Here is a 16,712-nt window from a genome sequence, read left to right as displayed (position 1 = left end):
ATATAATCCCATTATTAATGGTTTATTTGAAATGCTCAGAGTAAACCATTATTTAACATATGCACATCTTTATGGTACTACTAAGCATATCCCCACATGTAAGCAATCCATTTACCTGTCTATAATACAAACATTAGTCAACCTTAACTTTTCTAATGCTATACATTTTTAAGAGTCTCATCCTCTCAATGGGCCTCACAATGGGGCATTTGAATTTATTCAATGGTGCTTTTATTCACATTTGCAAACGCAGTGAAATCCTTCTCTTACATACAGTCCAGTACAATATTCCCAAACCTAAGCACATCCTTGATTAGGATGTGTACAGAAATGTGTACAGAAATAGTCTACTGAGCCCGCATGCAAGAGACGCCATGTGTTGCCGCCATTTTCAAAGTACAGTCTATTTTTAAGAACTGTGCCTGATCCAGGCAAGCCCCAGGCTGCTGCAGCTCTCTAGCCATTGACTTTCTTGGACGCAACATCCCTCTCCTCGCCCGACCATCTTCGTGCCTCAGAGGCGCTACTCGCAGGAGTCCTTGAGGGCGCGATAGGCCAGACTCCTCTCCTACCGGCCTTGCTCCCCACCCATCACGTCTGGCTTGGCAGCTTCCTCCTTGTAGGTGTTGTGGGGTTTTTTTGTGTGTTTTTTTTTAAGCTTGCATCAATTTTATTTTGAATTACACGGGAAGACACTTTAATCAACATTTTACGCCAGAGGCAAGAACGCTACCCACAAAAAAAGCCAATTACAACAGTTTAACAATTGCCCTCCCTCAAATGAAGAACCAAGTGCAGGGTAGATTTTTGTGTAAGAAGGAACTGCAGATGCTGGTTTACACCGAAGATAGACACTAAAAGCTGGGGTAAAACTCAGCGGTCCAGGCAGCATCACTGGAGAGAAGAAATGGGTGACTTTTCGTGTCGACTCTGAAGAAGGATCTTGATCCGAAACGTCACCCATTCCTTCTCTCCAGAGATGCTGCCTGTTCCGCTGAGTTGCTCCAGCTTTTAGTGTCTATCTGCAGGGTAGATTCTTTCTGGATGTTGTAGTCTGACAGGGTGCGACCATCTTCCACCCAGGTCTTGTATTCGACTGCATGGGCAGCTCTCTCCCTGCAGGCCGCGGTCCACCGGGAAAGGATTGAAACAATGCAACATTACCGCAGAAAATGTAAGCTTGCTATCAACTGGAAACTAATTTGCAATGAGTTTGATGAGGGTACTTTCTTCAATCTAATTGAATTTGGGAAAAATATTTTTTTGAAATGATGTTTAATTTTCCAATAATTGATGACTGACAAACTGAATAAAGTAATAAACTTAGATATTGATTTTCCTGGTGAAGTTGAAAACTCACTGATTGGTACAATTATTTAATACTTTGTTTGCAAAAGACAGACTGTATTCCACATCTTAAACACTTGGAAAAAAAAAATCTAAAATGCAGCCTAATTCTGAGCCTCACACTTTTCTCATCTGTATTTTTCTGCAGCTTCTCAATTACCTCTCGCTAGCTGACCCAGGGAAGGCCGGATAAGGCTTTCAAAAAGAACCAGGGTTCTTTTACATTGTCCATTTTTAAGGCTGAGATTGGCAGATTCATGATTAGTAAAGGTGTCAAGGGTAAGCACAAAAATGGAGTTGAGGGAAAGATAGATCAGCTTTGATTGAATGGCAGAGTGGACTCGATGGGCCAAATGGCCTAATTCTGTTCCTATGACTTATGAACTGGCAACACAAATACTGAGAAAGAGCTGGGGAGATTAAGAGTGGCGTGAGTCTGGAGATAAAGAAGCAAGTCAGCAGCATCGAGGAAGACAGAGCAAAGATAATAATTGCAGGAAGATAAATTATTTTTATTTTTTATAATGAGCAATGCCACAGGAGATCATTGGCTGAGTTACACCATGTAGTATGTGATTAAATGGTAAAATTGACTGTGCTGTAAACTAGAGAGCAGCTTACTGATTGCTGGATAGAACTGACAGTTGTTGATGGTGACTATTCTGCTATCAGGTTTCACAGTTGGCTGAACAAGGGCACCGACAGTAAAATATATCATTTTTGCATCTCAGTTTGCCCAGGCCATGCTCGGACTCAGCAACAGGAATCGAGCACTGACTTGGGAGAAATATCATGTACTGTGATTAAAATAAACCAATGTACAAACTTATTTTCAAAAACCTTTGAGAATTATTTAGTTCAACAGCAAACCACCTTGCCGAAATATGTAATATCTGTTTTTGTACAATAAATGTTTACATACGTCTATGTGTTAAATATCAGCACTAAAAAGACTGGCTCCAAATCAGGCTGTGGATTAAACATGACTTGCCATATCACTGACACAGACAGTGGACAGTGTCCATTGTATAGGCGTGTACCAACTGAGCCGTCTTTCAAAAAGGTTGGAAACTGGTGGATTATGGGAACGTATCTAAACAGTCTGGCATTGTTAAACATCTAAACATAGCCTAGATAGTTCAGCACTAATCTGAGACTTAGGAATCTAGGAATTCAAGTACGCAATACTGGTTTTCCAATAGCAAAATATTTTTTTCTGAAGTGAAATGTGATAATCATTCACTTTGACAATCTACGTGAACATTACTGGGTACAAACCTTGCATTTGTGCCCCATATTTCCAAGTCAGGAGTGTGTGGGCTGTCTTTTTCCAATCTAATGTCCTTTTAAGAACACTGCGAGGAAACATAGAGCATGTCATCGTGGAAGCACCCAGGTCTATCCAGCGCTCCTGCAAACCAAGGTTATTGCTGTTGTACATTATTGACCAACCCATCTCCTGCCATACATTAGCTCTGTTGTTAACTCCACCATCCGCGCCTCCCCCCACCCCCCAGCCAGAAAAAAGAGAACTCCACTATTTCCAGCCCGGCTTCTGATTTGCAATCATCTGAGACTTAGAACTGGATCCCAATGCTCCCTACATTGATGGTGCTCCTTCCTAATTGCCACTCCTCCCATTGATTCTTCCAATTATTGTCCCAGTCCTCCCCCTTTATCAGCTCTTACCCAGTTATAGAACCCACTCCACACAACTTATTTTTGCAGTCGTTTTCTGCCCCCCCATTATTGAAATGCCAATCTAGATCACACTACGCCCCACATCCCCAGTAACACACTGGTGGTCCTGATCTTTTCACCATCAGACTCAACAATACACTTGTTAGTCTTGCATTCCTCTCCACTTCCAGGATTTATGCTTCAATGCTGCATCTCAAACACCAGCCACAGCACAGGTGCAGCTGAACATGTCGCTGCCAATCCTTCTCTCTCATTGGAACCTGTGCTGAAAAAGTATATCTAATATTTTCCTCGATGGGCCAATGATTGAAATGTCCTTTGACACCATTTGCTTTGACCATCTCCCCTAAGGGTGCATTAGAATTTCCAGGGAGCATTGTTTTAACATGACATATCTAATAGGGCAAATGCTTTCTGTTCTATTCACAGAGTCAATTTTGAAATTGGGCCTTTACTGCAGATGTATTTGTAAGCACAATTATACACAAGTGTGCTACTTAAAACAGCATTACAATAATATGATCAAAATGTCAATGACTCAAGGAACATATCAGTGTCAAAACTAGATTAACTTCACGTTGGTGTAAGTTTTATCTTATGAAAGTAAAACAGAGTGTACTTGTGAATTCTATGATTGTGAATGGGATTCCATTAAATGTGGTTTAAAAAGTTCAATGTTCTACATTCACGTCTTAAATTTTATTATAAAAATGATTTTGTGCACCATTTCAATGGAGCTTTTCAAATAATAATAAAAATGATCCAAGGTGAGATTAAAGAATCATAAGTGGAGCAGCCCAGGTACAGCGGGGACAGCAGCAACCAAAATCTAATCAAACAGTGGCATGAAACACTTGAAATGTTACATAATAAACTTAAGCAGTAAATTATGTATCTTACTTTTAAGCTTGCATTCAGCAATTGAGCTTGAAGTCTAAAGTGCTGAACCTTGCAACATTAATGGCTCTGAATGCAACGTTTCAGTGTCGATGTGCACATACACATACGTAATAATGAAACACGTACTTCAGCCTTCAGCTCAGACCTAGCACCCATTATGAATGTACATGCTTGCAATATGCTGGTGTAATTGCTCTTTCATGCCTGTAGTACCACAAATTATGAAACTAGTAATTTTTTTAAAATGAGATTTGCCCAAAAGCCAAATAAATACTCTTTCAAAGGAATGTGGGATAATCCAGTTGAAATTTTTAAGATTAGCATTGGGTGTGCAATTATAAGCGCATTGTAGTGTTGAATTCTTTATTCTTCGGTGAATGCCAGGTTTGAAACTACCTCAGCCTCAGTATTTAAAGGTTTGATGTGACCAACACACTTCAGAACTCAAGGCGCACATGATATAAATTGTCATCCTTTTACTGAGTTTACGCAAAAGCTGAGCTTAGTTTTAAGACAAAAAATAGTTCAGAAAATATCAGATAGTACAATATTTTAAATGCAAACTCATAACAATAGAACGGCTCATTAGGAATAATCCCCTCCCTCCCCCACAGCCAATACTTAAAAAACATACAAAAATAGAAATTCAGTGAAATTCTTTGCCATTAATCTTGAAAATCAACAATAAACCACTGACTATCCACATTCTTGGGCTTATGACTGATGTACAGATGTTGTGCTATTCCCTCTCTCCAATAGCAGGATCAATACAACTGCACGATATTCATGCGCATGGTAGATTTCTTCTGCTATTAGTTTTCATCTTCCAGTCACTATGTGTCAGGCTTCAAATTACCTCATAAAGTTTATTTAGTATTCCATGAATACATAACCAGTTGGCACAACGGTTTTTCATCATGTGTTTGAGATGGGAGTTCAAAAATCGATTACACTGCCGCTACTTTTCACAAACGTTGCTCAATAGGTTGTAGAGTGTGCCATTCATGCATTATGATTTATGACCAGACTGCAAACAGTCACTGATATCCATCAGAGTTTGTGCAGGCTGTGCTGTTTGCAGTTAAGAGTTTCTCAAAATACAGCCAAAGAACATTTCAGATTTAAAAAAAAAGGCCATTTGACTTCTTCCAATTTGCTGATGGGACCCAAGGTGTTTAAAAAAAAAACTTGAACGTTGGTGCTTTTCTTTGTTGACGCCGCCCGTTGCATTTTTGATGGTTGTGCATCTTACACAGCACAAATTAAGCCATTTCTTGGGACACCTCTGAAAAAGAGAAACAAAACTGTAAATATAACTGAGGTTAAAATACAAAAAAAACAAATGTAATGACTTTCACTGTGTTATTTAGTTTTATCAGTAAATAGAGTACAGCATCTAAGGTTGCTGATTCTTTTCTTTAATGGACAATATGAACATACAGTTTAACCCACAAATAAATTTGCATCTAAATATGATAAAATAATGTTTCTTCAGACTTTGCCTCCCCATCTCAATTTTGCTCAGCTAAAATATGCTTCAAATTTAGAGATAAATCAGCAGATGCAAAAAAGACTGGAGATGGACCAAATGCAATCATTTAACAGCTTTTACTATTACAAGTGTGCTATATTATGTACTATGAGAGCTTTTTAGCTTTCTACTGCCTTGCTGTTGTATTTATTAAAGTATACATTATAAAATGATGACTGGTGTACAGATTTCTGTAAATATTTTAGCCATGTACTGAAATAATGCCCTGAGGTTACAAGGGAAACTAATAGCCTGGCTTAATTCAGACAACCCTGAGGACATAATTGCAAACTGAAGGTACCTTTTGCAGCTGATTTAATACTGTAGTTCAGAGGCCAGAAAATTACAGTTCATTATTTCATTGTTCCCCATGACTCCAGACACTGTGAGTAACCAGAGCAGTTTTTCAGAACAGTTTACTATTGCTTAATTCTTTAATTACTCGATCATTCTGTAAAACTTCAAATAAATGCATTAAATCTATGTTATTGAATGTTGATACTGAATGTTGGTATCTTCCAAGATTTGACTAAAAGGAGTGATCAGATTGTCCGGAAGCCATCCATTGCCTGATCTTGCTGGCTGCAGTACCTGCCTGTCTTTACTTTCTCCATTTTTAGAGGACTGAGTGACCATGCTTCTGCATCCAGCAAACAACCACTGGGCTAAAGCAGCCTTTGAGCAGCCAGCAGGTCACAGGTATGTTCCCCTGAACAACCCTCATCGGCTTGCTGGCCAGTCAAAAACTGTAAAAGACTCCATAAATGTTTTAAATGCTTGTCTGATAAAGACATTTAAAAAAAAGTATTACAACGGAGTTGTCATTTTAAAAAATAAAGGCATATTAAAAAAGCAATAAAAATTAATGAAGTAAATAATTTGCTTTTCCCCCACAGAGTTGGTGATACCATGAGATTATCATTCCGATGTCAACTCTTCCTGGTATAAGGTTAAGGACTGGATATGCAATGCATCCAGAGTCTCTTTTGAACATCTTGCCTGTCTGCCACTAGGTTCAATGGTGAGCCTCAATGTGCAGTGGATAATCAAATACATCAAAAATATGTTTGTCACAATTATTTTGCAAAAGCCTTTTACATTGATAGAAAGAGAAATGTAAATCACAATATATGCAGATTAAGGATAACGTTTCCAGAGGTGCAAAGTCTGTGGTTCCCTTTATTCTACATATAACTACTGGATAGATGTAAAATATTGTCAAGTTGACAAATAATTAAAATTACGCTTTAAATAGTAATATTTATTATTACCCAGTCCATGCAGTTCAGAGCGAAACCTTGATTCAGAACAGTGGAAGAGTTAAAGTTAAACATTTCACCTGGAATTGTACAATTGTAAATTACAGGCTGTGACAGTTCTGTTTCCAATGATGATAGTGCCTTGAGGTGAAATGCTTCACCCAAGTAAATGGTTTAAAAAGATGCACTAGTTAGTTGATAATAAATCTAAATCCATTAATAATGGTCAATAGGTCATGTCTATTGCCATTCTGCCACTACCAATGATTAACAAGATGTACAACATATGAGAAATAGTTTAATCAGCTGATCGCAGATATGATCTTGGACAACACACTGGTGGGGGGGAGGTGGATACACAATTCACAAGTCCAACTTTAAACATAAGATTTACTTCACTTAAAAATATATTTTTATTAACATAATGCAAGTTTACAACTCACTTTATCAAGAGCTTTTTAGCGTAATAATGCTTTCACTCCAGTACAACCTCCTTACCATGACCATGTTATTTTCTGTTTCATTTCACATTTCATTTTTAAATAAATAAGTTACCCTTTCTAACGAAACATCTGTTTTTTCTGCAAACTGAATTGATTTTTTTTATCTGCCTGTCCGCCCGCCTGCCCAACCCCATTTATCTGATCGTGGTGCCACTCCAGACACTTTTTCACCAGCTTCATCTTCTTCTACTCCGTATTAGCCATTGTCCTTGACAGTTCTGTATCTTGGATATCTTCTCAACACCACAATGTGAGCAGAGAGCAAAGAGGCAGTGGAGTACACAAACATGCTTTTGACAGTAATGGGGCTTACCTGTCACGCTATTAAAGACGTACTTTCAACAATACAATCTCTAAGTAAAGAAACAAACTTAGAATGAAGAGGTAGATTTCAATTTGGAACTGCAACAAACAAATATACTGGGTACAGACAGGATTTATAACTGAATGGTTATTTTTCAGGGATATACTATTTGTCCGGCAGGCCTATAATGTTCCTGTGAGAGCTTTATATTATTAGGACTGACACTCTTTGATAGTTTATTTTTCTGTAAATTATTCCTTTCCATTGTGTATTTAATGTTTCATCTACTTTATCTATGCCCATGCATACAAGATCTCACACATAAACCAATCTTGAACAGCTTTATACAACTTGTGAAAGGTGCAGATAGGAATAAATGTGAGAAAACAACTTAAACATAAAAGTAGTAGATTTAGAATTTAACCTTTAAACAGTATGCAAGCATACTGCAATCCAATATGTTATTGCCTTAAGGAATAAAATAAGAAAATCTGTTTTTTTTAAGATTCAATTTGTTCTGCAATATTAGCAGAGTGGAAAAGAGAGTTTGAATGAGGCTTTTAATAGACATTATTCAGATTGACCAATTATATAGGGCTTTAAAGACACTGATACAGAGCGAATGAGATAAATTTGCATCTAGTAAATTGGTTTCTGACAGGACTGCAACAACCTTTCAAGTTGGTGATGCATGGAAATTAGAAAAATTTAGCAGGCAACCAGCTCCACCACAAAGTTTAACGTTTATTTCGCAAATGATTCTTCCATTCCAGCTTGTAATGTTTCACAAAATTGCAGGTATTTGTAAATCTCTTGTTCTAAAACCTCTTTAGAGAAAAGGTGAACAGTGCTTGAAATCAAATACAAGGATAGAAACAGTAAAATTCACGACAGTGTGTTCCAATTGTTCATATACAGTGCCCTTCATAAAGTTTGGGACCCATCATTTATTTATTTGCCTCTGCACTCCACAGTTTGAGATTTGTAATAGAAAAAAATACATGTGGTTAAAGTGCACAGTCAGATTTTATTAAAGGGTATTTTTATACATTTTGGATTCACCATGTCAAAATTACAGCTGTGTTTATACATAATCCCCCCATTTCAGGGCACCATAATGTTTGGGACACATGGCTTCACAGGCATTTGTAATCGCTCAGGTGTGTTTAAATGCCTCCTTAATGCAGGTATAAGAGAGCTCCCAGCACCTAGTCTTTCCTCCAGTCTTTCCATCATCTTTGGAAACTTTTATTGCTGTTTATCAACATGGGGACCAAAGTTGTGCCAATGAAAGTCAAATAAGCCATTATGAGACTGAGAAAGAAGAATAACACTGTTAGAGACATCAGCCAAACCTTAGGCTTACCAAAATCAACTGTTTGGAACATCATTAAGAAGAAAGAGAGCATTGGTGAGTTTACTTATCGCAAAGGGGCTGACTGGCCAAGGAAGACCTCCACAGTTGATGACAGAAGAATTCTCTCTATAATAAAGAAAAATCCCCAAACACCTGCCCGACAGATCAGAAACACTCCTCAGGAGTCAGGTGTGGATTTGTCAATGACCACTGTATGCAGAAGACTTCATGAACAGAAATACAGAGGCTACACTTCAAGATGCAAACCACTGGCAAAAATAGGATAGCCAGGTTACAGTCTGTCAAGAAGTACTTCAAAGAGCAACCACAGTTCTGGAAAGAGGTCTTGTGGACAGATGAGATGAAGATTAACTTATATCAGTATGATGGCAAGAGCAAAGTATGGAGGAGAGAATGAACTGCCCAAGATCCAAAGTATACCACCTCATCTGTGAAACACGGTGGTGGGGGTGTTATGGCCTGGGCATGTATGGCTGCTGAAGGTACTGGCTCACTTATCTTCATTGATTATACAACTGCTGATGGTAGTAGCATAATGAATTCTGAAGTGTATAGACACATCCTATCTGCTCAAGTTCAAACAAATGCCTGAAAACTCATTGGCCGACGGTTCATTCTACAGCAAGACAATGATCCCAAACATACTGCAAAGGCAACAAAGGAATTTTTCAAAGCTAAAAAATGGTCAATTCATGAGTGGCCAAGTCAATCACCCAATCTGAACCCAATTGAGCATGCCTTTTATGTGCTGAAGAGAAAACTAAAGGGGACGCCCCCAAAACAAGCATAAGCTAAAGATGGCTGCAATATATGCCTGGCAGAGCATCACCAGAGAAGACACCTAACAATGGGTGATGTCCATGAATCGCAGACTTCAAGCAGTCATTGCATGCAAAGGATATGCAACAAAATACTAAACATGACTACTTTCATTTACATGACATTGCTGTGTCCCAAACATTACGGTGCCCTGAAATGGGGGGGGGGGGACTATGTATAAACACTGCTGTAATTTCTACATGGTGAAACAAAAATGTATAAAAATGGCCTTTATTAAAATCTGACAATGTGCACTTTAACCACATGTGATTTTTTTCTATTACAAATCTCAAATTGTGGAGTAGAGAGACAAATAAATAAATGATGGGTCTTTGTCCCAAACATTATGGAGGACACTGTAAATTCCACAATGATTTTGTAACAACCACTAACAAAAATAAAAATGTGATTCAGGAGTAAAAGGCTGATTTACATTCCTAATAATAGGCAGTAAGACCTAAAGTCTAGTCATATATTTGTGTGTAGATGTGACAAGCTGTGTCCATGTGTCAAATGCCATTATCATAACCACTGTGAAAAGTCAGCACGGTGTCCTATGAGCGCTGTGAAAGTGCAATTTGCCACAAATATAGCATAGCAAAGTTTAAATTAAATAGAGATAGTAAGATTAAACGAGAACTTACCAGTTTGAAGTTTGATCTTGATTTTATGAGGAGTTACGATGAGCGATTACGTGAAGAAGGGCCGTCCGTCTGCGTGCGCGTCAATCTTCAAAGCAGCGGTGTTAAATCACAGATAAAAAAGAAGACCTGAGAATAGTAAGATTGTGAAAAACTTGAACTTCCATACGACCTTGATAATATGAGGGTGGGAGCAGTGGGCACGTAATCGCTCATCGTAACTCCTCATAAAATCAAGATCAAACTTCAAACTGGTAAGTTCTCGTTTAATCTTACTATTTTTCTTCGGAGTCACGTGAGTGACTACGTGAAGATTGCAAAGCTCTGTGATTTTACGCCGGTTACGAATCCAAGCGTCACACACTGAATGGATTGACCATGGATGCGTGTAATCATTAAAGCATTCAGACATTACGTAGTTAAGTAAAGAAACTGATGCTTTAAATGAAAGAAAAGTTTAAAAAAGTTACCCCTCCCAACCTTGGGGGGAAACTAAGGGACAGAACTTAAAATGGTACGTGCAAACACCCCCAGTCCGGTTATGGGTTTGTTATAAAAACCGGTGGACCGTTATTTCATTCGTCCATCCTGCAGCCACTAGGATGTCGTTAAGGGGCACGTCCATAGCTCTTGCTGCCGACGTAGATGCAGCCCTGGTGGAGTGAGATTTAACGATATAAATGTTCACTCCTGCTACCGCCATTACCTCCTTTGATCATCTGGAGATGATTTGAGTTGATACCTTCTGGTGTGGTTTTTTTATGGCTGATGAGGACCGATTGTTCTGAGCCTCTGAGGTTCTCCGTAACTCTCAGATAGTGGTGTTAGTACGTTACCACACACACAACCGTTGGTCCTCTGGATATGCCAAGAACTGGATCTCCATCCTTGGCATTCCTGGCCTACTCTGTTTTATCAGGTTCCTGATTAGGAATGTTATGTTGTTCATATTGGTGGTCATGTAGTCCAACTGTAACTTTTGCAGTGTCTGGACTCTTTGTCAGCATACCACCTTCAGGGTTAGTTATAGGCGGTCCCCACTGTCAAAGTAGGGTTAGTACCACGCTCACATCCCATGTCTGTGTACCTTGGTCTTAGAGGTATTAGATTGTAAATTCTCTTCATGAATTTTGTTGTAAAGGGGTGCGTTCCTATCGACCCATGCCCTGCTTCCAGCATCAGATAGGAGGAGAGTGCGCCTCTGGCACTATAGATTGCACTATAACTTTGTTTATAGTTATGGTACAGAGTTGATAGGAACTCCAAGACATCCGTTATCCGAACTGTGTTGTATTTGTTCGGACAGTCCTATGCCTTGACATGGCCTCCTCGGAATCTGCAGACCAACAAGTTAATACGTTCATGTAGTGGATGATTGCTCCCTGTAACTGGGTTCACTAGGAGGTCCCTTCTCTTGGGTACAGCCATAACTGGCTGGACTATAATTCCCAAACCAGGCTTGAGTAGGCCAATCTGGCACTACCAATATGCCTGTGGCTTAGTCTTGCTTGATTTTGGTCAAGCATCGGTTTGTGAGACAAATTGGCGGAAAGCATACATAAACATTCCTCCCCAATTGAGGGAGAAAGCATCCACTGCCTTAGCTCCTGGATCCAGCTCGCAGGACACATATCTGGGTAACTGATGGTTTGGTCTAGATGCAAACAGATCAATATCTGGTATGCCAAATCGTGTAGTTATTTCGTTAAATACTGCCCGATTCAACATCCATTCTGTGTTGTTATTAAACATTCGTGATCCAGCATCTGTCACCGTGTTATATCTACCTCGTAAATAGACCACTGTAACCCAAATATTCCTCTCGATACACCAGTGCCAAATGAGGTTCGACAATCTGTCGCAAGATACAGATTTTACACCACCCTTGTGATTGATATATGCCACCGCAGTGGTGTTATCAATCTGAATTTGAACAAGCACAGGTTGCATATCGCTACAGAAAACCTTGAGTCCATATTGTGCCCCCAACAATTCTGGGTAATTGATTCCCTGTGTTGGGGAATTACAGACTCCTGCTCATTCCATCTGCCCCCACAGCTCTAGACTGTGTTTGTGGCTCCCCATCCTTAGCCGCTAGCATTGGTCTGAACCACCGATGGCTTTCGAGCAAAATTTCCCGTGAGCTGTCTCTCGTTCGTTATCCACCATAGTTTATCAACAATGGCCTCTGCTGGTAATCCATAGTTTTGCCAATTTGGCCTGCATGTAATCTGAGTGTTCGTTCCTTTGCTCGCTGTAAATTCTGGTAATGCAAAGGCCCGTGACGTACTGCTGGAAATGCAGGTACTATTTGCCAATTACACTTGCTGTTTGCCTGATAGATGGCTAGTATTTGACTATCAGGTCATAGCAGGCTTACTTAATCTTGTTGTTTGCCCCTAGGCAAAGTCACCAACATATTAACTGTTTTTAATAGTAAATCCTAGGTAATCAATTACCCTTGTAGGTGTCAATTTTGATTTAACTGGATGGATGAGGTAACCAATTCTTTCAAACAGGGTTTTGGTTTGCTTTGACTGATGCTTCTGCCAATTCTTGGAGACTCCAAATTGAAAATGTCCTCTAAATATGCCATTACTATGTGGTTTTGAGACCTTTGTAGACCCAGAATTGGTTTCCGTAGTTTAGTCAATAGTCTAGGAGCTGCTGTCAACCCATTTGGCAGAGCCATGCCATCCAGTTAAACTTCAAATATCTCCTGTTCTTAGTGAATAGACACCGAATAGTATGCATCTTTGAGGTTGATGCATGCCATGTGACCATTTTATAGGGAGCTCCTATAAAACAGTTGTTAGACCATAACAAAATTTTACTGTTCTGAAAGTCTATACTGCACAAATGAGTTCAACCTGGATGAAGTGACATCCTCCATCTGTCACCTGTCCTGGAAGGCAATCCTGCCCATAATACTGGGCCTGCCTTGAAGACAACTCCGGTCCGAGTTCCAAGTCTGCTTGGAACCTATGTATGTTGTGCAGTAAAAATAATCACATGTTGTTATCTGTTTTTTAAAACCAGATCTGAAATTCATGTTATTGTCATTTTGAACAAAAACACAAGAGTAAAATTACCAACATGTAACTGGTCCACAATCCCTTGTTTCGGTAAACCCAGACCCACCTACCTCCATGGCTACCGGTGGTCTTGTGGTAATCCCAAAGGCCCCTGATGCGGGTTCCTTTTCTCTCCTTGATTGGGAGTAGGACTGGTAGGGAGTGTGGATTCCATGTTTCTCCTGACGTCTGCTTGGGTCTTGGTCTGAAAACCTTATCATACTGAGCTTGCCTTGTAAGACAATTCTGGCCATAATTCTGAGTCTGCCTTGAAAGACGACTCTGATCATATTTCCGTGCCCAGCTTTCAAGCTACCACCGGCTTCAGTGAACTGCTTATCCCCTATGGAGGTGTGGGGTGTGTTTGTCGCCTACTGATGAAGTTTGCTTGTCGTTGTACCTTGATTGGTCCGACAGCTTTTGCTTCCTTCTTCTGGTCTTACCTGAAGAGAGGATTCGGCGGCTAGTTTCTCCAATGTCACCCTGATAGCGCTGTTCCCTTGCCGGCATTTGTGCGAATATTCTGCCAACTGCTGGCTCTTGAGGCCATATGCATGTGCTTCAGTATGTTCATACTTTAAATTCGAGATCAGTTACCTACTGATCACTCACACTCCCCTCCACTGAGAGTGAGATTTGTAGGCAGCCCTGAAAACAGGTGCTGCCGCAGGCCCCTGAGGATACCTGCGCTGACATGGCCCCTCCAGCGGACCTAAATGAGATTCTTGCTTTGGGTCAGACTGAAACTGACCGTGGATGCTCCTATCCTCAGAGCAGGAGACATTTGTGCAGCCCTGAAACAGGTGCCGCTGCCAGCGGGTTCTCCATAATTCCCGGGCTGATAACTCCCTCCTTTGGAGTATATCATTGTGGAGCACCTCTCCATCAGGTGCTCCATGTGGGTTTTGAACATTTAAACACGTTACCCATGAAGGAGGTTATCCTCTCCATCCGGGATCCTCCTGGCCTACCCTCCAATTGGGTTTGCCTAGGTACTCCTGGCCCGTTTTGTTTTCCCCATGTGTGAGGCTGCTGGCACGGCCTGCTGTAGAGGCCCGTGCTGATACTGCTCCCTCCTTCGGAGCAGATCATTGTTGGAGCAACTTCTCCATAAGTTGCTCCATGTGGGAGAGTCGTCCTCAGACGCTCTCCGTTGAGGGAGGGTATCCCTCTTCCCCGGACTCATCTGAGTCAACGGGTGTCAGACTTGCGGGTGGTTTTCACGTCCCGCAGGACCACCACGGAGCTCCTCCTCCTGCACCAAGTCTTTCCTGCCGGTTCTGCCGGCGGTAATGTCGGGAACAAGACCGTCGCCCGCTACTGGGAATGCTGCGGTCTTCGGCAGCCGACTTCCCCGCGGACCGTCTCCTCGACATCTGGGCTCTGAAACTACAAAAAGCTTCAAGTCCGAGAGAACGCAGGTAAGTAGTTTAACTTTCCTTACTTGCCGATCCTGACGGCTGGGAGGACACAGTGCCTCTCCAGTCCGTCATGCGCGTTGCGTTCAGACGTAATGACGCGCACGCAGACGGACGGCCCTTCTTCACGTAGTCACTCACGTGACTCCGAAGTAAAATCAGCTATAAGGGGGCTGATACTAGTCCCAAAAGAGCAACAGACAAGACCCTTGTGTGATAGGGCAGTAACCAGTTATTGTAGTTCAGATGGAATCAATGACTGGTCAAAACAAATGAGGAGTGGCTCTGAAATATTGAAAAGTTGTGGTCAAAATTAAAATGCAGAACATCAAGGTTAATAATCTGATCAATTGGTATATCAACATTGAGTAGAATGGATCAGAAAGTTGTATGTGTGTTTCACAGAATGGCATACGACCTAAGAGTACCTAGGGCAATAGCAACATTACTGGAAGAGAGCTATTCCAATTAAATGGATTTCAATACATTTGGGCTGGGAAAAGTCTAATTGACACAAATAGTTTGAAGGATGAGTTGCGACCATTGGGAAGTACCCAATTTCCGATCTGTGCAATGAGATAAAATTAATTGGAAATCAAGGGAAAGGCCTTCACAATTTAATATAAATGTTGAAGCAGGAGGCAAGCAGTTCCTTCAGAAATTAGTGCCTTTAATTTAAAACCAAAGTTTAAAGACACCTACTTAGATAGATGAAAATTAATTGTTTCGGTCATCTAAGGTGGTAATTAAAAAGGCATATAACATATATGTTTTAGACTTTCAATTTTAGAGAGACGGTGCAGAAACAGGCCCTTTTGCCCAATCGCGTCTGCACCGATCAGCGATCACCCCGTACATCAACACTATCCTACACACCTGGGCTAATTTAGCAATTTTTACAGCCAATTAACCTAAAAACCTGGATGTATTTGGAATGTGGGAGTAAACCACCCGGAGAAAACCCACGCGGTCATGGGGAGAACGTACAAACTCTGTACAGACAGCACCCATGGTCAGAATCAAACCCAGGTCCCTCTACCACTGAACATATGGCATAAAGCATATGAGCAAGAGAATTAGAAAAAGTTAGAAGTCACAGCAATGATTAATAAAACAAAATGAAGATAAATTATGAGAATACAGTAGCCAGAAAAAAGAAAATATGTTCATAAAAGTTTCTACAGATGTGTAAAATGATAAGCAAAAGCCACAATGGGCTCCTTGGGGATGAGAGCAAGTACAATTGTGAATGGGAGCAATGAGAAGATGGAGACATTTAATATTACCAATGAGAAATTAGTTTTGTGGTTGTGAGGATCATTGGAAAGGCCTACATTTATTGCTTATACCTAACTGCCATTGAGAAGGATGTGCTGAGCCACCTGCAATTATAATATGGCTGAATAATTTGTGAGGCCTTTTCAGTGGATAGTTAAGACACAACCACAATGCCACAGAACTGGAGTCACATCTAGGTTTTTACAATTCAAAATAATACTGTTAGAGATGCACAGCATGGAAACAAGCATAAATGGGACTGTTAAGATACCTCAAAGAAAGATCGGCAACTGGTTAAATGGATAACCATTCATTTGGATGTACATGAATCAGTGTAGGCCCCTCTACTCTCTCCAATTTAATAAATAACTGATTAAATGATGAAAATATAAGTTGCGCATTGGTAGGAAAATTCATGAAGCAGAAACTCGTAAATGTTTGTGAGAAGACAGAACTGGAAGCGTGGCTTAGAAGCAAGAAATAAACATGCAGTTACAGCAAGCAATCAGGATAGAAAATAATATGTTGTACCTTTACTGCAAACAGGGTGGATTTCAAA

The 16,712-nt window shown here is 40.3% G+C and overlaps 1 protein-coding gene across 1 annotated transcript in view; it reads right to left on the bottom strand.

The window, feature by feature from the left end:
• Positions 1-3,729: 3,729 nt before the first annotated feature.
• The window catches only part of rbm19 (RNA binding motif protein 19), a gene marked incomplete at its 5' end in the record, with an annotated part of 222,851 nt that continues 209,868 nt past the window's right edge, over positions 3,730-16,712 (bottom strand). Inside the window, one exon of the mRNA XM_033043004.1 lies at positions 3,730-5,233. The remainder of the gene's footprint in view (positions 5,234-16,712) is intronic.

The sequence above is a fragment of the Amblyraja radiata genome, chromosome 25 (assembly GCF_010909765.2).
Source record: "Amblyraja radiata isolate CabotCenter1 chromosome 25, sAmbRad1.1.pri, whole genome shotgun sequence".
NCBI lineage: Eukaryota > Metazoa > Chordata > Chondrichthyes > Rajiformes > Rajidae > Amblyraja > Amblyraja radiata.
This window is presented reverse-complemented; position numbering and strand designations above follow the sequence as displayed.